Source organism: Manduca sexta, chromosome 16 (assembly GCF_014839805.1).
Source record: "Manduca sexta isolate Smith_Timp_Sample1 chromosome 16, JHU_Msex_v1.0, whole genome shotgun sequence".
Lineage (NCBI taxonomy): Eukaryota > Metazoa > Arthropoda > Insecta > Lepidoptera > Sphingidae > Manduca > Manduca sexta.
The window spans coordinates 6,443,934-6,471,607 of NC_051130.1; the positions used below are offsets into that span (position 1 = coordinate 6,443,934).

Here is a 27,674-nt window from a genome sequence, read left to right on the forward strand (position 1 = left end):
ATTTATTTCTAATAGAATATAATACCAATTTTACCTGACGCAGTATCAAAATGTGGAAGGTAATTTCCTCTGACACTTAATAATGGTTAATCTAGAGATCGAAATAGACTAACCTTACGTTTATATCAAACGGGATTAAATCTTTAAAAATTAACGAAGTCTTTCAAAGAATCGTTGTGTATTTTTGTTTTAATTATTTTATATAAATCTAGATTTTGCTCGCAGCTTCGACCGCGTGATGGAATTCTCCGGGGTAAAAGTCCCGTTATATATTTTCCCGGGATAGAAAGTAGCCTATAACCTTCCCAGGGTCAACCCTACGGTACATCATTTTTGTTTAACTCCAATGGTTTAGGCAGCGTACGCCAAGATAGCATTTTTTTCCGACTTACTTGATATGTATTGTTATATTATGATCAAATTACACAAAATCATTATAAATTTTAGCCTATGTGTTATTCTGATGTATAACCAATATTACTGTAAAGTTTCATCCAAATCCGTTCAGCACTTTTTTCGTAAAATAGGAACAAACATACATACATCCATCCTCACAAACTTTCGCATTTATAATATTACGAAGATAACTCTACGTGATTATCATTAAATCCGAGTGATCGATAAAAAATCTCGTTTGTTGAGGAAAGTAGATAAAACAGTTCTTATATATTTAAATTAAAGTAGATAAAATAATATGGAGCATAATAAGATTCAAATATAAGACGAGATGAATTGTTTATAGCCATATTCGTGTGGGCACATGACCGGTTTAATTAAGTGATTTTACATATTTCGGTTAGTTTCTGTCAAAATAAGGTATTTATGGTAATCGCTATGATTTTAGCATAAAAATGACAACGAATGTGCAAAGGAATTTTGCGAGGCGGAGGTCTGACGAAACGAGGCCTCTTTTATGTTCATCAAGTATCAAGAAATGTCTCATTTTCACATCCAAGTTCGTTTTTTATAACATACATTAGTATGATGGTATAATTAGTATGGAAATTTAGAAAGAAATTTGACATTTATTTTTTTTATATTACTTTTAACTACAAACGGATGTTCAAACGACTTTATAATATATTCTAATATATAAAACTGAAGAGTTTGTTTGTTTGTTTGAACGCGCTAATCTCATGAAGTACTTAAATGTTTTTTATTTTCACTAATAGGAAACTACATTACTCATGAGTGCTATAAACTACTTTTTATTCGGTGAACACATTAAGCGGGACTTTTATCCCGGAAAAACATTTTCACGCGGGCAGAGCCGCGAGCATAAGCTAGTTATTAATAAGAAGTATGGTGTACCGTTTCGTATCAGATAAGGAATTCAGTAGAATTTTATTAATAACCTAACACCTAGCACGAGTCGCCTCGGGTAATTTTTTAACATGTATTTAGGATTTTTTCATAAGATAATCACACGTTTTGAGACGTTTGTGGCGATGTCGGACATTTGAATTATGATGCGGAAAATACGTAGGTTTCGAAACAACCTTGTCTATGAGGAATGTTCTTTAACATGTCAATAGTAATCAGAAGGGAGTACGATATGACCTTCGAGGTAATGAGACAAGAAATGACGAAGAATTTACAAATATCATTCTGTCTTTGGAAATACATCGTAATATTGACAGATACGCATTTTAGATTTTCCGTCACGGCTTTGATATCTGTAAATCTAAAAGGTCGTCAATAAATCTATTTTAAAACGTTTTTACATTTTCCTTGTTCCTGATAATACATTAACGATAAGTAACCTTGGAAGTAACGTAGTTTCTGATCTGTTTATATCTCGTGCAAAATTGACATAAAGAGATAAAGCGGGCCCTTACAACCGATTTGGGGCGTGCAAACTGTTATGTTTTAGGGCGCCAGCGAGGACGCGGTAGGTAAACTTTTGTATTTTATATATTTTGTAATTGGCCCATTTTTTTTTATCTTTCGCTTGTCATAGATTAAATAATAAACGGCTTGTTGCGACACGAAGCTACAAAGCTGAATAGCTCGGTTCTATCTCGATGCGTATTCAAATTAGCGTGACGTTTTGCCCACACGCCGTGATGGACGATTTATCGCTAGCCAGTCTTGTTTTCTTACATTTTTCTTCAGTTTTTCAACACTTTATTCATATACTTTACTAATGAGAAGGAAATATGAAGAAATTGCACATTTATTTCAGTATATATCATATCTAATGCTTAATATATTAAAAAATAATCGTAACTTTTAATACAATTATTAGAGTGAAATATAATGTATAAAATTTTTTGGTGTAAACATTCTGTTGAATAAACTAATTTTATCTTCTACAATATATTTAAACCTCTTATTTTTAAGGCCAAAGGTATTTTTGCAGTATTGAAATAGTTTATTACCTAATTCATTTTACTGTGAGCTTGAAATCGACAAAGAATTCGAATGTTTCACATTCACAATTAAATTTTATTAGTGATCTCACGTTTCTTAACCATTTGTTAGGACATAAATTTAACAATTCCCAGTACACGCCTACTGGTATTACGTAACAACTGATACCATCAAATCAATATCATCTTTTGTATCAAAATTTAAAATACATAACAAATAAATCATGTTATACCTTGCTCGAAAGTAATTCTGCGTGATATTTTTAGAATTAAATTTTGTTTCATCTGTAATCTGTATTGTAATTACTTTTTATGATTTAGAGCATACAGTCTGTTATTTATTATTACATTTGTAGTACAAAAATATCAATGATTTTTTATGTTTATGTAAATATAGTACAATATCTAATTAATAATTTGGATCTATATGCTTTTATCACGAGTACCAATTTCGTATAGAATTGTAAATGTGGTTAAAGTGAGCGGTCGCGGTCGTCTTGCGGGTAACGGAGAGGGACAGTATTGGACCACAGGCAAAATTAATACTATTACAAAATATCTTGTTTTTTACGTGTGACAGTTTTTGTTCACGGCAGTGGATGTGTGGAAGATTTAAAAAAAAAATGTCAAAATAAATAAAACAGGTTAGAGAGAGTTTAGCGCTCTATCTGTGAATAGGTTTTAAAATGGTTTAGCAGTTACAGCGTTTCTTTTATATAAACTAACCTAAAAATTTTGCTTCTTGATATATTATGTTATTATATATTTCGTGGAAAAGAACGAAATAATCTCACAAAATCCTGATAAAATAACATTTCGTAGTTCATAATCACTCTGTAGTTACGTCTTTCTTAACTCATAATACGTGAGAAAATCACAAAAATAAGCTACTATAGGGTTTCAGACATGACCTAACGAAACAGACTGGTTAATGAGCTCCTCAAGATGAAGTGGGTGTGCGAATAATTCTTACTTAATCTAAACGATTTAATTTGAAGTATGACCTTTGCTAGTACATTTTACGAAGGGCTTAAGGGTTAAATTAATTTAAGGTAATCCTACTGAATATTCGAGATGGTTTTACTAAAACAGATGGTGAAGTAGTACATCTTGAGAAAACTTGCTTTATTAATAATATCAAAGTTTTGAATATGGAGGTTTGTTATTAACAATCTGACTATATATGTAACCAAATTTAATGTTATTAGATTGCGAGGCTTCCTAAAAATATTAAAGTTCTACTCTCTCTGTCAAAAAGTGGGCTCAATAATAATTCTGTATGGCTAAACAATTCTATAATTGAAAGACCTGCACCTCAAATATTTTTTCAATACCGTAAGTATTATGTAATATTTTTTAAGAACACAGTTGAGGATCAGATGGAACTAGATTTAATAAATATGTTTAAAACTGACTAGACTGCCTCGGTGGCGTAGTTGCATTGCACGTCCGGTACAATAGCGCTCTGAGGTCCTGGGTTCGAATCCCGGGTCGGGCAAAGTGATATTTGGGTTTTTCTGCTCAGTATCAGCCCGGAGTCTGGAATTTGTGCCCGATATGGCGATAGGCTCGCCCCCTATCACATCATGGGACGGAACATACTTGGCGAAAAGTGGGTGCCCTAGTTGCGCCTCTGCATACCCCTTCGGGGATAAAATGCGTGATGTTATGTATGTTATGTATGTTTAAAACTGATTTAGTAGTGACTCCTTAATAGGCGGTAAGGTATAAGCCATCTAGTTAAAACATATACCTGAGTTGATTTGCATTCATAGAACAGTAGATAAACATTGTTTTAACTGTGATTTACGACTTACAAACGTGGAAACTGTTTGACGTACGTATCATAAAGGTTTCTCAACATCAAAAATAACGCCGATTTTATCCATTAATATTTTTAAAGAATATTCCAGATATTTCAATTGGAATGAATATATCAGAGTCATTCGTGTAAAGGCTGAATATAATTAATTTAATATACACTTAACGCAATATTTTATTATACAAATGTTTTAAAGCCCTTACATATGCAAATGCGTATGACAGGCGTGGCCCAGTTTAAACGCTATAGGCAGATAACACAAGTTAGATAAAGCGATAACAGCCTTACCTGGCATGACATTGATATTTTGTGACGACCTTGGAGCATGTTTTTTTTTTTGAAAATTTTATATCTAACCTTTTTATTAACTTCAACATTTAAAAAGTTTATTTTTGCGGGCAATGCTTGTGGTAATTATGGTGTTATGACATGCACATTTACCATTAACCTGGTATGGAAGATTTATTAGATTAGCTGGCTGTTAGAGCACTCCTGAGTAATCTGATAGATATGGAGCTCCGCTAATTACACCGGTATATGGCACGAGGTGTCTCATTGATATATAAGTTGTCTAATTTCTCAATATAAACATTAAACATTGATAGATTAAGGTTGAAATTCACTTCCTGTTTTTAAGCCAATGTGTGCTGATTCGATCATATCGATCATTTCTCGCAAATGATAATGTCCGTTATTTTTAATCAAGTCCAAATACAATAATCCCTCAATTTCTTATCGCCTTTTACCTTCAACCAAAAATGCACTAGTACGTAAACTGATTTACGTTCAATTTTTAATGTGATTAAATAAATGGCATATTTAAAAAATCTATGACAAAATACAACAGGTTGGAATGTTTGAATAAATTATAAAAAAATAATAACAGCAAGTTTATTTTTTTTCTCTACAATGGTATGGTATAATTTTGAATTTAGCACCTTATAGGTTGTCATAGAAGATTCGCAAAGCCATTTGGTAAAGAAACATTTACACAACACATATTTTCTCATTTCACATACAGTCATCAGTCGCGTATGTGCAAATAAAATTTGAGTTGAACTGAAACAACACAGATACGACTTTGTTTGGAAAACGATAAATGCGTTTTCTCAAAACATTCCGCTATCTAGATTAGGAAAACTGAATATTGGAACGTCGTAATTTCAACCGCTCTAATTAAAGTAAATAAAGTTCAGGTAACATTGAGTTTCGTTTTCGAATGAAATAAGTTTAATGTGTTTGTACAAAATCGGGAGTAGGTCATATTTGAGGTGAGATAAAATGATAAATAGTTATAAAATTTACTATACTCGTGTTATTAACAGTTTTTATTGTAGTTGATTTTTGGACGATTTTTTTGATGTAAACATTTTCATGTACTCACGTGTTGTGGACGATGATAAAAATATTGCCAGAAACTAGGAAAATATTGCATTATTCATGAATTTATAATAAAAAGTCGCGATTATATGACATAATAAATGTAGGTCATGCCATTACGTTGTTAAGTAGCTTTATCAAAAATTAAAATAAAATCATCATCGATCGAGACGAATCATTCAGAAAAAAACTGACTTTAAAAATCAATTTCACTTCACAAGTCCATTCGCGATTGTTACGAGAACGAATATTAAAACGCTAATCGTGCGTTTTGACAGTTCCGCATTTTCGCGCCAATTTTCCGGTAGACGCGGGAAGATTCGGTGGTGTGCACACGGTCGGTGGCGCGCCCGCGCGCTCTCTGTGTGGACTGCCGACGCGCTGCGCCCCATCTACTACTTTACGATTTACGGGCGTGACGTAAAAATGGACAAAAATTCTGTAACATTGAACATGTATCACGTGGTGGCCCATGCTTCATATGCAATATGATTTTGAAAAAATATTTTTGACGGCTATATTGAAATTATTAGACAATAATTGTGAGTTTTAATTAAATAAATTAGATTAAAACGCTCTTTATAAATACAAATTAGTATCGTAAATTATGTTCTGAAGAATTTTTCTATTCGATTATATAAGTTAGGAAATGTGGTTCCTAAAAATATGGTAAATTATAAGACACTTCGTCTAACTGTACACGATAAACTAATACCATATGTAGATAAAAGCCCATAGCCATACATAATATAGAGCAGTCGCATTACAATCACATCACAGCCATCCGTTTATGTTCTATTTAGTACAAGACTAAACTAAACTTGACCCTAATAATACTGAAATGTAACAAACACTAAACAATTTATGTACGATCGAACACTTAAACGAGAACAAAACGCTCGTTACACCCATTTTACGCACTTTTAAGCGGAACTTCGTTAAAGATACATTTGTGCGTAAAAATAAACATTTCTGACGTATTGTTTTGTGCGATTTGCAGTTTCTGTTTATTATAAAACGTATTCCTATTTTAAATTCAAACGATAACTGTAATTTTATTATGTTGGCAAGATTGCTTTGTATCCGACAATTTTGTACATTTAGTTATGATTTATCAGTTATTGTACAAAATATTTCGAACCTTGTAGGTAATTGTGTTAGTATAAAACCATAATAATGGCGCTTTCAGATTACATGGATTTCATGATATTATGTTTTTAGCTTTAATTAGTATACTTAATAGAACTTAATTTATATGTGTATTCAAGAATAAGGCGTCCTTCTGAAATTTTGTGACATCATTAAGGTTCAAATCGCACTGAAAATTATTAGAAGGTCATAACAGATATTGCACTGAGCTTCTTCGCTCTATAGAGCGAGTTAGCGAGTAGTTCCAAGTTATAACTTGGAATCACATACTTGATTTAACAAACAAACACAAAGTCACAATTTATTGTAGTTACACGAAAATAAGCTCTCTTGCTATAGACGTTTGTAATGATACATTAACTAACTAACATTGCGTATGAATGCACGAATGCGATCGTCTTCAAGAGACCGGATTCGAGTGAGTTCTGCGGACTTACAAACTGCTTTATTCAGTTAGAATTCAATGTGACTATTGTTTAAGTTCGATTTGATATAGTCTGCCTCGTGGCGTAGTTGTATTGCATGCCCGGTACAATAGCGCTCTGAGGTCCTGGTTTCGAATCCCGGGTCGGGCAAAGTGATATTTGGGTTTTTCTGCTCAGTATCAGCCCGGAGTCTGGAATTTGTGCCCGATATGGCGATAGGCTCGCCCCCTATCACATCATGTGACGGAACATACTTGGCGAAAAGTGGGTGCCCTAGTTGCGCCTCTGCATACCCCTTTGGGGATAAATGCGTGATGTTATGTTGTTATGTATGATATAGTCTCGGTTTTATTTAAGAGAATTTCCAAACGATTTTGATTGAACCGCTGAGATCACGTATAGACAAACAAGAAAACTGTAGCCGAAATCGATAACAATTTTTTTCCTACGTTTATATTAGGGAAGGAAAACTTTGAGTTTAGCAACTAACATGGATTTGTTATATTTGTCGTTTACCAGAAAATTACACAAAAATAGGTTTAATTTAATAGCCTAAGACCCCAATTGCATGCAATACGGAGTCCCAGTAAAAAGCTCAAATTAAATATTGATAACGCCATTAGTAAAATAAAATAATTCGAAAATTCCAGAACTTCAACTTTAGCAAACAGCTTTAGCGTCTTAATTATTCGCTAAAATATGTCACCTAAACATTAAGCCACAAAAGGGATTACTCCCTTTATCACTCATTGCGTCAAGCTATGAACCGGCGAATAACGTCTTAACCGGGCGGGTAAATGCACGATAAAGCCTTCCAGATAATGTTTGACGGACAGGTGTAATTAGCCGATCTGCCAGCTACCGGCAAATGGAAGCGTAATGATAACGACCGGTACTGAGTAAACAACGACGCTCTTCGATAGTATCTGATGGTTAAGTGGCTAAGCGGGATTGCGAAATGGTGTGTAGTTAATACTGTTATATGATTTGTTTTGTTTTTGTGGATGTTTGATTGGTTATTATGTAGATGCTCTTAATGCTTGATTGGTTTTGGTCGAAGAGATTTGGAATTTTTTAATTTAGAATGGGAAGTATTCTTCCGGTGCTGATTAGACTGGGAACTTGTTTTAAATGCGATTATGTGGATAAGTTTATGCATGAACAGGAATATGATAAACTAATTATTTTTATACCATCTTGATCTTAGTATCTATTTGGTAGTATTTTATCTGTATAAATACTTCTATCTGACTACAAAGATGGTAGGATGGGTGATTAAATTTAGAAATGCTCAGTCATACGTTGGTTTTAACAAAATTGCCTTTGTACATTATGTATTATTTATGTTTTATATTCCTACACATTATCTCATCTCTGCATCACCAAAAGATTGACTGTTATAGAATGCCTCAAGCACCACAAATCTATCTACTGTATATACATATAGTCTAAATAAATACACCTAATTGACTAAGACCTCTGATATATTAAAGATTATATTTGGCTCAAAATTTCGCATGGCAACTATCTTCAAACCTATTTTGTTTTGCAAATTATATTTTGAGCAATGAAAGCATCGCCGTGTCGACTCGAATTACCAGACTGCACCTATTACCGGTAATGGCGTGTTCTAGCCAAAAAACAAAATGGATAGACCATGAGTAAGTATTAGAAAAACGCTTCCAAGGCAAAGTGAGGGCGTAGTTTACGTTCCCTTGTTATATTCCAGACCGATGTTGGGGCAAATATTATAAATTCGTAAGTATGTAAATTATGCAGCTTGTTACTCAATCATTCTGTAATGGCTTAAACGTCTAGTTCTACACGTGTGCAATGCGTCGGATTGAATACAAAATACTTATATGAAGGAGTTATATTGAACCAGATTCAGATTGAAGGCAAATATTGTTAATAATATTTTTAGGTATGTTATTTATTTTCCTTTATATGATGTTTACGTAGAAACGTTGATTCACTCTATTCGCGGAAGAATGTTAATTGTTTAAAGATTCGGGTGACGTGTTTCTTTATTATGTATTTTTCACACTATCCTGTTCATGTTTCGTACTGTTTAGATTAAAATGAGATTTATAAATATATATCATTACTAAATTTATTACCGTTTTTATTACATACCTACACTACTTACCTCAACTATTATCATATGAGACACCTAATATGGAGAAGAAACCGCAATGAAATTTTAATTTCACTTCGTTTTTCTAGTAATATCTTACATTACCATTTCACTTCGCTTTTCTATCCAGTAACATCTTACATAAATTATATTCAATATTAATAAAACATTCAAAATTAGCTTATAGATCTCTGGGGCTCTTAAGGATGTGTAAGAGCCCTTGTCCACTTGTGTTTGCCGGGTGCAAGGCATCTCACACTACGCTACTCTTCAGGTAATGTTATTCCTGACCCTGGTAAGTAGAACGTGAGAAGTATTTACATTTAACATTCTGGTATATTTGATTTAAATATGTAAGAACTAAACTAACTAAAAACTGCCGCGAGCAAAAGCTAGTGCTTTTGCTCGCGGCATCGTTTAGTCCTAATTGATTTCTTAGATGTTCTCGATGGTAGGACCTATCCCATTTCGAATATAGCCTATCATACCGTGGTATCTAACGTCTTTTTCAGATGTTGCAATACAAGTGTTGTGTTGTGGTTGAAGTGCATTGTGACTTGTAATTACGGGGCAATAAGTACTCTCTTCTCTTCTTTGTTTTCTCTAAATGTGTTAAGGTTTTTAATGTACCGAACATAAGTATTGGACTAGAAGGCTGAATATTTTATTATTACAAGCTCAATAAAAAATGACCGTTTTAAGATTGCATCATCGCGATGACCGCATTCAAGAACACCAATGTCCAGACTAAAGAATGTACTTAGTATAAATATTTAGTCGGCGACCAAATTTATGTTTTCACGCATCAGTGGCACCTCTTTAGCGTCACATATACAAAAAACACAACGAAAAATGTATTGGTTCATCGTGGAAAGCACTTGCCCTGCTTTTCTTTAGCTCGTCTTGGCGGGGGCTATTGTGACTTAAGATTCGGATTCATTCCTGACGACTATGCCGTTTATGTTAAGAGGATAATTTAGCTTCAAGACGTGGCAACTGAACAGGTGATGGATAACATCCGAAATCTATGTAACTGTTATGGCTATCCATCGCTTGTGTGTATTATATACTGTCCCACTGCTGGGCACGTGCGTCCTCTACTACTGCTCTCAGTAGGCCTTAGTCCATCATGCTAGCCTTGTGCAGATTGGTAGACTTCACACACCCTTGAAATCCCTATAGTGAACTTCTCAGGTATGCATGTTTTCTCACGATGGTTTCCTTCACAGTTAAAGCAAGCGATAATTCACAAAGAATACACACATAATATTTAGAAAAGTCAGAGGTGTGTGCCTTTTGGGTTTTGAACCTGCGGACATTCGTCTCGGCTGTCCGTTCCACAACCAACTAGGCTATCGCCGCTTATCCATATTCTATATCGGCTTTTTCCGTATACCAACCGTCATATTTCAGTTCAGTTCTTCATCTTAAAAATATAATCAATAGACAAACTTTGGAACTAATATTGAGGATTCTGTATAAGCATCGCAGATTACTAAACTAAAATTAACACTATGATGACAACGTGATAATTGTTTATTGATATCTATTTCCGTATTAAGCATACCTAATCCAAACATCAAGTATGTATTTAGTCAATCTGATAATTAATTAACCAAATCACCATATTTACATTTTTACGAAACGATTCTTTGACTGTAATAAATGGAATTGTGTTTGGGAGTTTGTTTGCTTCTACATTAATTCAACAGATGTTCTTTCAATCAAAGGGCATATTAGACCTTTATATAAAGAAACATGTTAATTGATTTCAAGGTCTAAGAATACTGTATAATAATACTGTTTTTTTCTATCATAATTTACCGCAGATTTTAAAGCAATTAAGTCGGGAAATCGTAAAGAATATTTTTCTTATTTTAACTATAGGCATGAAGAACTCATCCTACGTTGATTAAGAACACTGATTACATTGTAAGCTAATACTTCTTGCATTCATCTACAATAATGTTATTCATACCCAGTTAAGTAACATTTAAATAAAATATGATTACTGAATTGTTAAAATGACATAATTGTTACCGGAAGATTTAAGAGGGAATCAGCCAAATTACTAAAATATTTCTTTTCGTCTATTCGTTTTTACAATTCTAAAAATACTATAATTTGTGATGCAAGATAAATTATCTGATGTAAATAATCCTCTATCGTGCATGATTTGCATTTTTTATTTTTGCATCTAAATCTAAAATAGATTGGTACTTGGAAAACCATGTTTACATACACCAAAAAAGCTTCACCTCAAACCAACGTCATATATTATCGACTACAATAGGTTTCCTCTTAAAATGATGTATGAACTAATCCATTTTCAAACAGATTTCAATAAATGTCAGCGAATACTAAAATCAATATTGTATGATCGTGCACGCGCTAACCTTGCTTTTATTAAAAAACATTTATTTTTATACGTGATCTCATAATATTTAGTTACGGGATGTTGCAAATATTTTAATGGTACATTAAATTATGCAATCGGTTTAGCGAACTGATAAAAGTGTTTGCATGTTGCATACCGTTTGCGTGTTGACGTCACAACTCTGTTGTACAGTTGAGAGTATGAAAAATGTGCTCTGTGGATGCCATGTTTGAGATTAACGCGGGATAAACGCTTTAAAAATTCATAATGGAGAAAGGGAGGAATGTATGAGTCAGTTATTAGTTAATGTGAGATCCGGGATCAGCCTGTGTACATTCGGCTGTAACTGGCATAATTGTGTCGACTCTCGAGGGGTAATCATCTCTCGTCAGTAGATATTCTATGGGATCCGGATTCATTTACCATCAGGCGCAGAGGGATTGCTTTGCAGTGCTCGTATAAAATTAAAAAATTGATGGATGTAGAGGGACAAACAGGGGATTGTTAGTGACAAAGATTTAGTTAATATTTATTTAGCACTTCATATACAAAAGTATACAGGCGGATTCAATGCCATAGACATTTTCTACCAGTCAACCTTAGGGTGGTGCAGAGATAATTAAGATAAGTGCATAAAAGGAAATAAGAAAATATTCGGAAATCAAATAATAATTAATAAATATATGTATATACATATAGATAAATATGTAAGATATATAAATAAATATAAAGAACTAAGGTGGTGACTCTTTCGCTTTATTAGAGAGTAATTTCCGGTAATTAGTATTAAATTTCTTCTAACTTTCCTTATCCATCTAACGTATATAATAGTACCTTAGTGTTTTATACTTAATATGTGTCATTTTGTAGGATATTATTTTTGCTACTATTTGACAAATTTCTTGTTTTATTTCAATACGCATATTCCATTATTCGTTGCATCAATTTGTCTGGCCAAATGACTAACAAAGTATTTCCTTTTAGGAAAATAAAAGATAAGAAAATGAGCGTTGTCATTAACGTCATACTTTACAGTCGGCAAATACTCCTCAGTTGTTAGCTAATGTCTACTTCTTTTCAGTTAAATTCTTAAATATTCGAGTTAAAGGAATTTAAACCGTATTTGAAGATGGAAAAAACTGAAATTATACCAAGCATAGTGTAAAATAGTTACAGATTACTATGGAAAATCTTAGAAAACCCAAACGTAGGGTATACGTTCCGTGAATGTTTACTTTATATCGGTTTAAAAACGCTTTATTATGAGAAATATATATAGATAGACGCGAATATAACTGCGAGTCGAGCGATATTATTAATAGCTATAACAATTTTTAGTCAATTACCATCAATATCACAATATTCACAAACTTTTGTAGGTACATCTAATATAAAATTTCACTGGTAATTAATCTGTTAGCGAAGAACTAAATTAGTCCAAAATTATTTTAAATTTCACTTGTATTTGTTTTACTATGTTGTATAATTTTATTTGTCGTCGAGTGATAGTTTTTATTACTTTTTTATGGTGTCCTATTTCTCAAATAGCAACTGTATTAGGCGATTATAACACAACATGACAGTTCGTCGTGTTCAACTTTTATTCAATTATTGTTTTCGTGAGCTATTGAAAGTCCGGAGCCGGCCGCGGTGTCCACAAAGTCGAGATATCCTATAAAGGGAACAATAACTGGCCGGCCAGTTCTCTCATAAATCATTCTGTGTCATGTAATTCGAATGTTTTCACAGAGGTTCCGAACGTAGAATTGTACTAGATAAGTCGTTGAAATAACACGATAGTAGATTTAACTATGTACTAAGATAGCAGTGGCAAAGGGTAAATTTTCCGTAAAGGCGACACAAAATGTAGGTACTAATAATTATTATAATTCGATTTTAAGCCAGTATACTATAGATATTAATTATTTATTATATAATATATTTATTGTAATAGTTTGCTTACATATTATATTACCAAAAGGAAGCCGGTAGGAATCTGCTTATATGGAGACTTCGCCACTGAAAGATAGAGAACAAATTTTTCTTTAAAAATAATTTAGTTAAATTCGTATTCTATTTGGATCACTTTAAGAAGCCGAAAAAAAAGTTGGCCCTTAAATCTATGGATCGCTTATAAAGCATTTTTTTCTTCAGCCTTTGAAAGTCCACTGAACATATCCCCTAAAACAATTCAGACAAATCTGTTAGAAGCGGCCTGCATCCAGCAAATTCCTGCGACTTATACGGGCATCTTAAGATCGACGTTTATAGAAAACATGGGTATATGTGTCAGAATTTACTTTTCCGTTTTTTATGTACATTAGTATTGTAGAATACGATTGGGTGATCGGTAATTAAATCATTTATCCTTCCAACATTAATGTCACACAATATTCAAGATGGATGTGACTAATTTCATAATATTTAATTTGCCTGTCAACTTTTTTTTTTACGGGCACAGCAATGACCTCACTGCACCTGATGGTAAGTGTAGTGAGGTCCAATAAAATGTCGACTGACGAGAGATGATTACCCTTCAGTAGTCGACACAATTACGCCGGCCAGTTGTAGCCGGATATACATAATCTGATCCCGGAAGGCGACACAAGTGGGCCCCTATGGCAGGTTTTAACACCTTGTGTACGGTGGTCGCTATCCGGGCAAATATAAATATATCCTACCACCTTAAATTCACCATACATGATGTAGTATTAAACTTGTTCGTACATGTCATTTACATCTTTGTTAAAATGTATTTTATCACACAAGATAAACTCATTGTTTTCGTTGCATAAGTTTCAGATTTTCTGCACGTAATTTATCTGCTAATTAAATATAAATAACCTAAATTACGGTATTACATAAGCATAAATACAATGTAATAATAAATAAAACTATATAAAGTCATAATGAGTGTGCCATTAAGGTTTTTGTCAAAATAAATTTAATTTATATTTTTTGTTAGCATAAAGCAATTTGTACTCGCCTTATTAAGCTCTAAATGAATTAAAATTATTCGTAGGTGGCAGAACTGAGTCATTTAACGAACTTTATTATTTTATTGGACTAAAACAATATAAAAAGGTATTTGGAGTTTTAAACCAATAGTAACAATTTGAATGGTTTAGCGAATTTAATTTATAAGATAGCAATTTTTTTTCCGACTTACTGGATATGTATAGTTATATTATAAGCAAATTATACAAAATGTAGCCTATGTGTCATTCGAATATAAAGCCAATATTACTATAAAGTTTCATTCAAATCCGTTCAGTAGTTTTTTCGTGAAAGAGGAACATACATACGTATATTATGTAGTACATACATACATCCACCCTCACAAACTTTTGCATTTATAATATTAGTAGGATTAAAGGAAGATAAAAAGGGTTTGATTTTGCTTATTAATTAAAATAATCTATGTACATATTAAATGACAGTGTTACACAAAACGTATACTTCTCAAACAAACTCACTGCAATCAGTTTTATTAAAACATCTAAGCGTTCATGTCACTGCTAGAAACATATATAGATTGTCTAACCCTATACGGCAGCGCAATGAACTCAAGGCCTTGGTCAAAAATAGCCTAACGAATTTATCCAAATTTACACACGTCACACAAATTTGTTTAGGGCTTATCTCTATACGCTTTTGTACACAATGCCGCATTTTTCTTCAGACGTAGATTGAGAGCTTCCCATACTTGACGGTATAAATTGCCTGCCGTCTACGCATAACAGTAATCTATATTATTTTGTTTACGTTCCGTTGTTTGTTGTTACAACGTTAGAATTCTGTTAGACTAATCATCGTGACTGTTTTTCACGTAAACAAATGATTTTCGTAATTTTATATTCTAATTTAGTTTTAAATACTTAACATTGGTGAAGATAAACACTCAATTAATTTAGTCATGTTATTTATAGTGGTGGAGTCATTCTTTTGCTGGCGATATATTTCATATCTGCTCGGATAGCGACAACCGTACGCAAGGTGTTAAAACTCGCCATAGTGACCCACGTACGTGTGTCGCGTTCCGGGATCAGCCTATGCATATACGGTTCCAAAAGGCCGGCATAATTATTTCGACCGCCAAGGGGTAATCATCGCTCGTCAATCGACATTCTATTAGACCCCACTTGACTCACCTTCAGGTGTAGTGGAGTCACTGTCCCGTGCTTGCATAAAAAAATCTGTAGACATATTTAGTTACGGTATGAATTGGGCGAATCGGTGTTTTGCCATATGACAATAAACCCATCCAAAAAGGCAGCTTGTTTTGCATTTTTTTATGGCGAAGAAGGTTCGTGATAACGTCCCATCTTCACCAACGTCTTTGTTGAAGGCTGGAAGCACATTAATAACAATGGCATTGCTAAATATAAGTGACACGTTCTTTTATCGTTGTTACGGTTTTAAAAAAATAAACTTCATAAATTCATAATTAACTAAAACTGATTATGCCCTAACCTAAACTCGATCATATATTGGTAACTGGAAAGTTAAAATAACTATTTTGCAAAGTGAGTGCGGCGACATCATTATACCATAATACAAATACAGAAATAAATAAGATATATTTCAACTTAGAAGTTAAAAGTTACATACTACCAACTAAAAATCCATGACGTCATGACCCTGCAAAACAGAAATAGACAACATACATAAAACTCGGCTAACTAAAAATAGACCGTACCGTAAGATGTAATGATTTATTCGAGTAATTATGTGAACAACATTCAATAGGAATGTTAAGTAACACCGCATGCGCTGCGAGTCGGTCCGTACGTCCGTGATTCAGACGATTATATTCGGTCAATGCGTTAACACTTGGCGCCGTAGCATCGGCATTTAGGCCTATCGTGTAACCGAACCGCTCTGTGCTAAAATGTAAAACGCTACGGAGGCCTTAATACTAATCGCGTTATTAATCCCATGGTAACAGTGACACATCTTAGGTATAAATGCGCAAGTTAGTGAATATATTTTGCATGTTTGTTAGAAGTAAATGACAGCCGGATTTGGATGATAATTGGCACAAGAGTAGACCTTGTTTTGGATACAAAGGCTATTTTTATCCCGGTATTTTTTTTTTTAATACACACACAACATCATGCATTTATCCCCTAAGGGGTATGCAGAGGCGCAACCAGGGCACCCCCTATTCGCCAAGTGTGTTCCGTCCCATTTGTTGTTTGTTTGTTGTTGTGTTATTTGCAAGAAATAATCTGATTCATGAATTAAAAATTATTCTTCTTATAGCCTTGTCTCGAATAAACACGACGAAAATAGGATACCATAATGGCGAAATACACGTCATAAAAACAGTTGATTTACGAATATGTTGTCTATATTTATGACTATCTACGCACCGCGCGAAAAAGCAGGAGTTCTTTATGTAAATAAATAACCTAACACTATGGTTCGGCTTTGTTCTTCACTTTCTTAGCCAAATTAATGTTTGTCTTTAACCTATTTTAGTTTATTTTCAATTTTTTAATTCAATTTATGCTAAGATAGTTTGGGTATTTGGAGAGAATGGATGATAAGAAGACTGACAAAGAGGGTTTATAAGGCGAATTTGGAAGAACCGCACCGAACCTTCGAACGTTAGATATCTCACATTCTCATCAAAGGCCAGGTTAAAAGTACCCGAACCGGCGGGAATGCATGAACTTTCGATATGCATTTTTTTTATTTTACAAAGCTGTCATAATATTTAAACGGCGATAGCCTAGTTAGCAGTGGAACGGACTGCCAAGATGAATTTCCGCAAATTCAAAACACAAGGGCACGCACCTCTGACTTTTCTAAAAAAATATGTGTGTATTCTGAATTATCGCTTGCTTTAATGGTAAAGGAACACATCGTAAGGAAATCTGCATACCTAAGTACTCTATAAGAATTACTATGATTACAATTCGTTACAGAAACTCAGTTGGGATACAATTTATAGAGCATGTTTGGATAATTATTTTACATCTACCTTATATTGATATGGTATGAATACTATAATTGTAGTAAGTAATGCTTCTAAAATACGTACTATTTTGTAAACTCAATACGCAAGTCTTCTTGTAACAATACGAAACGATTGCGATTAAACGTAAGGATCGTAATTCTAAATAAATACGTTTAGCTAAATGCAATACATAAATCCAATTATAATGGAAGCTATTGCTAATAGAACAATGTTTGAAAGCCCCCGTCATGCACATTGAGAAGTTCACATACAACACATGGAACATATTAGTTATTAGGCAATAGCCGCGAAAATGCGATATCGTTCCAAATAGCTTTAGCTTAGCCTAGTTTCGCACGTACACTCGCACCTTTTTCCTTGGAGGGTAGGCAGAGACGCAATTAATGCACTTTTCGCTGTGTGTAATCCGTCCCATGATGCAATAGTCGAGCTTGCCTGTCGCCAAATCGAGCACTAGTTCCAGACTCTTATCATTTTGCCCAACCTAGAACTCGAAACTAAGATCTCAGCCCGCCATTCGTACAATACAACTACACCACCGAAGCAGCCAAGCTAATTCCAATATAAAATAAATCATTATTTCAATATACAATTTTGGAAATTATTGCTGATAATGATTATTTACAACCCTCGTAAATAGGGTTCATTTTATCACATAGTCAAAATGCGGTTGAACAAGTTCGCATTGCGGAAATAATAATCTAGCTTTAAATCATAGTTAAGTAGTATTTATGGCGTCCCGGCCGCAATGCTTCTTGAACGATGAGTCGGTTACTTTGTTACGTTCTTGTTTAATAGACTTAAAGTGTTTTTTACAGTCTATTTAAGGCATTACGGCTTTGTTTATTTAGGTGTCAATCAGAGAACTAAGGTTCTAAGTGTTAACTTGGGTTCAGTGTTCTGCTTACAACATGCGAAAATACAGGGCATTATGAGAGTTATTATCTCACGTTTCAGAGTGACGGGCGCGAGACAGCGTGTGTGGCAAAGCGTTTAGTACACACCTACCGTGACGTTTGCTTTATTCAAACAATCCATTGCATTGAGTTGCTTGAAAAAATCATTTAGATAAAGATTTAATCTATAAATTATGATCCTTAAAACTTAATTAAGGAAAACATAAAATTTGGAAAGTATTGGAATAAAATTATTATCTAATTCAACCAATCCATTGAATTATTTGATTTGCTTCAAAAAATTCAATTTGATGTATAAATTAAAAAACCATTATCACCTAATTAAGGAAAACATTAAATTATTGAAAGTATCTGATCTTTATTTCTAGTCACTATCCACCGTTTTCGATAAACGAAACCAATCACTCGTTTTAACCCATTGCGAAAATGGACCAATTAGAACAAAGGTTTTTTGACATGCTTATTTTTATTGGTTTATTTTCAAGCTCGGATAGAAGATCAAGATTGAGATCATTTATTAAAAATGGCTTTATATATATCAGTTAGACGTTTGTTGACCTCATGACCTTAACGGGTATAAATTAAGTTATAGTTTTGTAGGTATTTTAACCGTCTAACATATTACCTGCGTACGTGACCCCAATTCCTTCACTTTTATTAACGCTAACAAAATTTGTCACGAACCGCATTCCGCTATGTACAGGCCAAGGATACTACAAAGTTACGTCTATACTCATCTGGAAAGGTCAGTGCCGATACGTCTTTGATGTTAGCTATTGTAAACATTTATATCCAAAATCTCTATTTTAAAAACGCTATATTTCACGCCTCGCTCCCAGCTGCAACAACATATTAATTTTTGGAATATTCTATGGAATAGAGAAGTTATAGGCGTTATTTATGTAGGTCACAATAGGTGATGTATTCCAAAGCGAAATATTTAAAATTACATTAACAATACAAACAAATATATTCCATCGTCGAAAGCTTTTATTACGCCTACGATGGCCTGCATTTTGCAACTGTCATAACTGAAGTAATGTGCTAATGCCATTAGCCGTATATTTGTGGTACTCGTGAATACGCATACCAAAATTTTCTTCAGCAAACGTTTCTATACATTCTTGTAACTTTAGTCAGATGTTATTTTTGCGTAAGTTATTCTTACGCGAAAACAGAAAAACATAAAAATAAACACAATCGAAATTATTGTTGGCAATAAATATGTACGTAAATCCAGACAAGCGGCAATTGGAAAAACAAAACAGTGATTGGTATCACGCGTCGGATCCGTCACTTTTATATAAAGAACGTATGGAACCGCCTTCGGTAAATTCACAAGTCACTACCGCATACGCTGATTCAAAATATTTTGCATTCTTCGAAAATTTACGAGCAGAATATAAGCACGAAATGTTCTTTTGTCTTAGGTATTTTTGGCATGTGTTTATTTGGTATATCTGGCGGAAGTTATGCTCGTAATCCTCATGGTTCCAATAAAAGTTTGTGGGCAGGTATTAAGAATTATGTTTAAACACAGTTAATAATAATAAATATTTTTTTTTGCGAATTCTTGGACACTCCACTTAAATACTGGGATTTTTATGAATTTACCGATAAAATTTAATATTGCAAGTAGACCTTGAAATTATTTAGGAATTACACCCATATTAAACATAACAGTATAAAACTACGCAGTTCTATCAGCACATGTATCGACAGTTGAAATGCTAATTGACTCAAGCGTACTTTTTTCGAAAAATTGAAACTAATTTAAAAAACAAAAAAAATTCACGTCGAATTGATAACCTCCTCCTTTTTTTTGAAGTCGGTTAAAAAAAAGATGATTTTAAATATGTATGAAAATCAGTGCCGCAAAAGAAAAAGAAAAAAAAGTCGCTTAAGTCTATTGGCTTTTCAACCGTCAATATGAAAGTCTTGTTGGCGCAAAAACCATTTGTGGTCGAATGAAGACGTAAGTACAGTTTGACAACTTATTTACAATTTTCGTCCATTATGAAATTGTATAGTCAAACAATGGAGATTTTGAAACTGTCAGCACAGAGATTGATGATTGCTGACAACGTCATAAAACAGTAATAATAACTGAACATAAGGTATTTATGTTTATATCTTTGGACTGCTTGGGTGTAGTTGTATTATGCTAAGACTTTAGTGATGAGATCTTGGGTTCGATACTCATGTCGGGTAAAGTGATATTGTTTTTTTTTTGGTATAGCGATAGGTTCGCAACATGAGACGGTATGCACACTGTGGAGAGGTGGGTGCACCAGTTGCAACTCTGCCTACGCCTTCGGGGATAACAGGAGTGAGTGATAAAAGGTGTGTATATCTTTGGACTGTAAAATAAACATATTAAAAATAAGTCAATGGTATTCTGAGTATTGTCGTTAGACAGTAAAGTCAAAAGCAAAAACAAAATTCCATATCGTGGCATTCTCACCATTCTACCCGTTACGTTATCCTAAATACGTAACTGGTAAATCAATGAGACGATTCATATGTTGACGTAGTTAAAGTTACGTCATAAGGGACGCATGATGTACATTCCGCCAATCCATTTGAACAAACGTTATATATGCTTGATCCGACTTATATATTTCACTCCTTTATTCTCCTTCCTCCTTCCTTCTTATCAACAGTAATGATATTTCTCATTCTGCTATATAAAGTCCTATGTTCCCATTACAACGTTTAATTATACCATTAAAGTTATAGTTCATAAAACAGGTCGGTAAACGTTACATGATGTTAGTTCTCCAAAAATTGCATCGTAAACTCCAAGAAAATTGTCTAAACTGTTCAAAACTCACATTTGTGGAAATGGGAATACAGTAACATATTATCAAGCTGCGAACAAATCTGGCGTGCTAATCTCGCACTCTGGGATTCCGCAAAACATTTATCGCTGATTCTAACAACCGTTTAACATAAGGCGATAATACTTACACCGTTATTGGAGAATAAACGTCTGGCGATACTACGGTCTTTGCTATTGTTTACTCAGGTTATGTGGATTTTTCAGATTTTTCTAGAATAGCCGTAGTTTAGGGACAAATATTTTGTATGTTATCTCTTGTTCTGTATCTTTTTATGTTAGTTTTTTTTTTTCAACTATATCGTCCAACATTTTGGAGGTCTGATTAATCTGTTTGTTTCTTAGTAAAAAACGACAACATATTTTTACATTCTGATTCCATTTTGGGTCATATTGTGTTGGTAGTCTTTTTTATAGAATACGAATTATAATTAGCAAAGCTATATGCTAAAGTACGTAATAAAAAAAGTTACGCTTTTTGATAATGATACGACTTCATCCTAGCCATATTATCAACATTTGAGAACTGACAATTACAATGTAGGTAACCTTAAACCTTAAAGTGCGTTAACATCAACAATATTATATTTACTATCCGCGAATTCCCACGAATTGTATAGCTATTATCGTAACACTTGTATGTCAAGACTTAACAAGCGCAGGGTGTTTGTTACTGTTAAATTATGAAATAATAATCAATCCATCTTACCTAGACAGGCGTGGTACTTTATTTGGTAACGTTCCCGTACGGGCGAGACTGAGACGTACCACGGGTTTTGATGTTAACGTCTTTCATGATGGTTGAAGTTGGATGCATTATTCCAATCCCGGATTGAATGATCGAATGATCCTTAACAGTCCAAGAGATAAAATGTATATTTAATTTGATGAATTACATGAGCCTACAATTAGCAGAGGTTAAATAAATCATTGAGTTCCACAGAAGCTCAGATAAATGTGTATCATGTCTTGGATGTGTGGATAAAAATTAAATTTAAGTTTGGAATAAAATCTGTTGTATATTATGTTAAAACGCCAGCTTTGTAAGTTTATCTGTAACATACACAATCAAACTTTAGTTTTCTGTACCCCGAGGCTAAGGTTATGGTTCATTCTGCCAACCATCGGCGTCTGTGTAATTTACCAATTAGTCACCCTGATATAACACTCACGTTTCACGCTGATGCCCTTTGCTATCATTATCTGCTTAGTAAAATATTTAAATTGTGTACGATTGAACGCAAATTATACGTGTTCGGGAAGTTGATAGAAAATTGAGCTTTAAATCATTAACAAATGCCTTGATAGATTTTGTAGATAATCTATAAAAGATAAGTGAATGTATTTGTGAGCTATTATGCATTGCAATGGCGCCTTGCAGAAACCAGGCGCGGGCCGAAGGCCGTCTAATGGCATGTCCTTGGAGACTAGTATAGAAATAGATAACGAGTAATAAGATTATAGTAATGAAATTATTGTGGCTCATATTATATAATCTATTAATATGTTTCTCTTCATTTTAATCGAATTTAAAAAAGGAGGAGGTTATCAATTAGACGTGTATTTGTTGTTAATGTGACCACAGATTTTTTTAATCGAAAGAATATACACCTCTAGATTGGTGCCATATTTTGTTTTCTTCAAATTGATAACCAGTATTTTAAACAATAACTAAATCGCCTTAAAAAAAATATATATTTAACATAAGTGTATTTTTATTTTATAGTTTTTTTTTCGAAAAATTAAGTCTCTTTTATTTTTATTTTATTTTAGTTATTACAGAAAATAAACAATTGTATACAACAAATTAGGCAAAATGCACAATCCACACCATTTTCCACGGATTATACGAAGTATTATTATTATAAGACTATTGTAGGAGCATGTATAATATTATTTGGTTAGTTAAAAAATATGCTGATTCCAAATACACATACAACTCAATGTCGCTTAAGACAATTAGTCTGCCAACTGACTGTATGTATCGTATTACAATTGGAAATAGCCAGACACGCGAGATAACATTGATCTCCTTGCATATTACATCAGGTCATTCAATCATTCTTTATCGATCGTGACCAAATCTGTAGCCTTAAAACATGAACTCGTCAGTGCTATCATTTATCAAACGCCCTATCATATATGGACATGGAAATGTCACCGTGATGATGTCATGGTCTAATGCCATAGGGTTCATGCTTTTATGGCATCCAAGATTTGGCGGTTTTCGGATTGTATTATTAGTGTGATGAAATACACAAATTGCCACTATACAGAGTCATTTTGTCATTGCGTTACTAAATGAGACCACATACTTTTTTCCTTCGAAATATGATTTTACAATAAGTAACTTAAACCATAGATGTTAAATAAAAAAGTGTAAATTTCAAACAAATAAATATTAATTAAAAAGTAATTTTAATTTTTCGCGCCCTGATGCCACTACTACTACTCTAAAAGAATTCGTTGTAGCGGCAACATCATACTTTCAGTCAGAAATATAGTCACGTACAAGCCATATTCGGATTAAACTTCAAAATGATCAAAAAATCTGAAAACTAAAACCAGGATTTTTGGTAAAGATATTCGTTATTACTTAATTGATGATTTTTGTGGCACAATGTCAGTAAAGGTGAAGACGCGTGTGTGGTTTCATTTAGTAATGCAATGTTAAATATACCCTGTATAAATAATAATCTTTACTACTACATAAAGCTGAAGGGTTTGTTTGTTTGAACGCGCTAATTTCAAGAACTACTAAACCGTTATTTTTTTCCACTATTAGGTAGCTACGTTACTCCGAGTGCTATAAGCTATTTTTTATCCTGGTATATATTTATCCCATGCAAATTTTTCATAGGGGTAAAGCGGCAGGCAAAAGTTAGTAAATTATAAAGTGCTTAATTAGTTAAAATATGTTTCGTTATTTATTACAATTGTATAAAGGGGGCTCTAAGTCAGTAGGCATTCTCTGCCAATTGATCTATAAGACAATGCGCAAATTAAAGACGGTAACAAAATCAATACTATATTATGGCATCGATATGCTAGTGCTAAAAAGTTCGGTTATTAGTTTTGTAAATTATTATTGTAATCACAATTACGATTTGTATGAATTTAACAGTGCAAAATAAAAACAAATGTTATTATTTATTATTATTGATCCAATGAGAAATAGTGGTTATAAAAATTTATAAATTACGAGTGAACGGTATCGAATACTATGTGCCCTAAAACTCACAATTAGGTATTAACAATATTTCGAATATTATGTGCTCTAAAACTCACAATTACTAAGGAAGCATATTAATGACATATCAAAAGGTGTAATATCTAAACTAACTACTATCGTGACTTTACAATATTAAATGCATTTTACAACGCAATCAGTTCACAATAAGCCGCCAGTCATTCGCTAATGCAAATATTGAAGTTTCGCTTGATAACCACTCGTTGGTTTACTTATGTTGCATTAATTGCAATTTGATAGAAATTGTCAATGATTGATGTTCGAAAGTTGAAAGCCGGGTGTATTAACTAGCTTATTTAATTGGACAGGGAGTATGGCCTCACATTTTGATATTAGTAAGCTATTATATCACATTTTGATATTCGCTGGTGGTAGGATATATTTATATCCTACCCAGGTAGCGACCACCGCTCACAAGTAGCTTACGTAAGTGTGTTGCATTCCGGGATCATTCTGTGTATACCCGGTTGCAACAAGCTGGCATAATTTTGGCATAATGGCATCTCATTCACCACCACATGTTATAACATAAGATGTTGTTATGTTTTGTCACTTCTTATTATGTTTTATCCCTTTTGTCTGCTTTAAGTTTCTACTTATATACCTAAATAATATTAGTAACAAATATTATTATTTTTGCCGCTGTACTAATATATAAATTTGCATGCTGTGGTCTCCTGTAATTGAAGAGGCACGTCACATTGTTAATTATACCAATATTACGACATTGTATTTATTATAAGCCGTGTAACCTTTGTTGGAGGTCCTTAAATAAATAAAAATAAAAAAAAAATAAAAAAAATAATAATAATTGTTTTAACTGCCGAGGGGTAATCATCTCTCGCAGTCGACATTTTATTGGACCTCACTCCACTTACCATCAGGAGCTGTGGGGTCATTGCTGTGCCCCCGTATAAGAAAGGCATCCACGTTTACAATGAATTCTTGTGTAAAGTACTACGTATGTATATTAATGTAAGGAGGTGGTAGGTAGGTGATTGATCCAAAGTTTCTAAGCGTCTCCAAATCTAAACATTCTTTCAATTTACTTCAATTTTGTATAATGTGTTAGTAATATTTTGAATGTAAATAATATAATATGAATATTTATAGGTAAAAATTTAGTACTTAATTGAAAATAGATGCAACTCTGAGGTCTTGGGTTCTATTCGGGTCGGGTAAAGTGATATTGGGTTTTTCTACTGATTATCAGCCTGGAGTTTGGAATTCGGGCCCGATATGGCGGAAAATGGGTACACCAGTTGCGCCTCTGTCTACTCCTTCGGGGATAAAAGGCGTGAGTGTGTGTTAGTGTGTGTGAGAATATAAATATTTCTTTAATAGTTCACAATCTAGTGAGTGGCGTTAAACGTCGGTTCCGGCGAAAGTTAATATGCATCCATAATTCTTATATCCGTAATCACAAATTTTACCGTAAGCGCCAGCCACCAGAGCGCCAGATAAGCGTTTGCCATTCTAGCGGCACTTTCAATTATGCATGAAGCCACTTTTATCTTGTTACTTGACGATCAAACAAATTATATAGTAGTTGTTAACATTATTTCGAGTTTCCTTTTCGTAATTGAGACTTTACCGAGACTTTCACGAGGAAATTTTTGAAGCCTACTCTGTATTTGGGTCGAAGTGATCACGCCGCTCGTAAACTAGTTATGCAATGACATTTCTAGAAAATATCGCTTTGACGGTTAAGGCATACTTTTCCCCTTTTATTATAACCTCCACTTATGGCTTGTGCAATAAAAATATTATGAGCAATGAGTTTGGTAATTGCTTTTGATATTTTGTTTTATATCATATTATGCAGTTTCATACTATATGCTGTGAAGGCAGTAAAACGATTTTTATATTTAACATGCATTAAAATGTAAGCATAATTAATTGAATTTATTACTAAATATTATAATGTGACAGTGTGGGTAAAATATATATTAGTGAAGTTTTTTAAGAAAATTGATTTGACCAAGTATATTTTTGAACCCTGAAATTAAATACATGGTATAAATGCAAATACAAATTAATTGTTATTAAAATTAAATATTTTATAGCTGTCAGCCCTGAATTATGTACTGTCCCATTATGAGGCACGGCTCTCCTCTACTATCGAGAGGGTTAACTTAAGTATACGCTACAGGATTGAAAGACTTCACACACCTACAAATTAATTTTTGTAGAACCGTCGGATACCTACGTTTCCTCACAATATTATAGCTTTCTAGGTGCGGCGAAAAACATTCCAATATTTAACACAAATAAATAGTTTTGTGAGAATAACAGACATTTTATTAAAAATTCAGTAGGTGCATACTAGAGACAGCAATTGTGTAAATTGAGTTGTGAGTTATACGCAGTTTTATTAATATGTAAATAATATGTATGCAACGAATGACTCGTTATGAACATAAACTTACCTTGTTTCTCTTTGTTCCTTTAACACAGAAATTCATTCTATTCACGTGTAGTCAGGACTCGAAAGTAGGTGAAGAGATACAACAAATACACGTTAAGTTTGATTGAAATATATTTATAATAGTAAATGCCTTTTTTATTTTTGTGAACAAAAATAAATTGTTGGTAAGAATAGTCTTGGCGATTTGAAGATTGGAATTGGAATTGAATTTATCCAGTTATTTATGTGGGTTATTTTTTTATACGTGCATAGTAGGGATCCTTCTGCACCTGATGATAAGTGAAGTTGGGTCCAATAGAATGTCAACTGACGAGAGATGATTACCTCTCGACAGTCGACACAATTATGCCGACCCATTAGAACCGGATGTACACAGGCTGATCTCGGAACGCGACACACTTACGTGGGCCACTATGGCGGGTTTTATCACTTTGTGTACGATGGGCGTTATCCGGGCAGATATAAAGTATAACCTACCACTAATATCAGCGTATATGCGATTTGTCTAAGTATTGTGATGCTTATTAATGAGAGATGCATTAGGTCACGTCGTAAAAATGTTAGAAGCCGTTTCTACATTTTCAACGATCTC

General features: G+C 33.4%; 1 protein-coding gene across 1 annotated transcript in view; it reads right to left on the reverse strand.

The window, feature by feature from the left end:
* Nucleotides 1-27,674, reverse strand: part of LOC115444755 (ADAMTS-like protein 4) — a 136,120-nt gene that overhangs the window by 22,982 nt on the left and 85,464 nt on the right. The window lies entirely within an intron of this gene.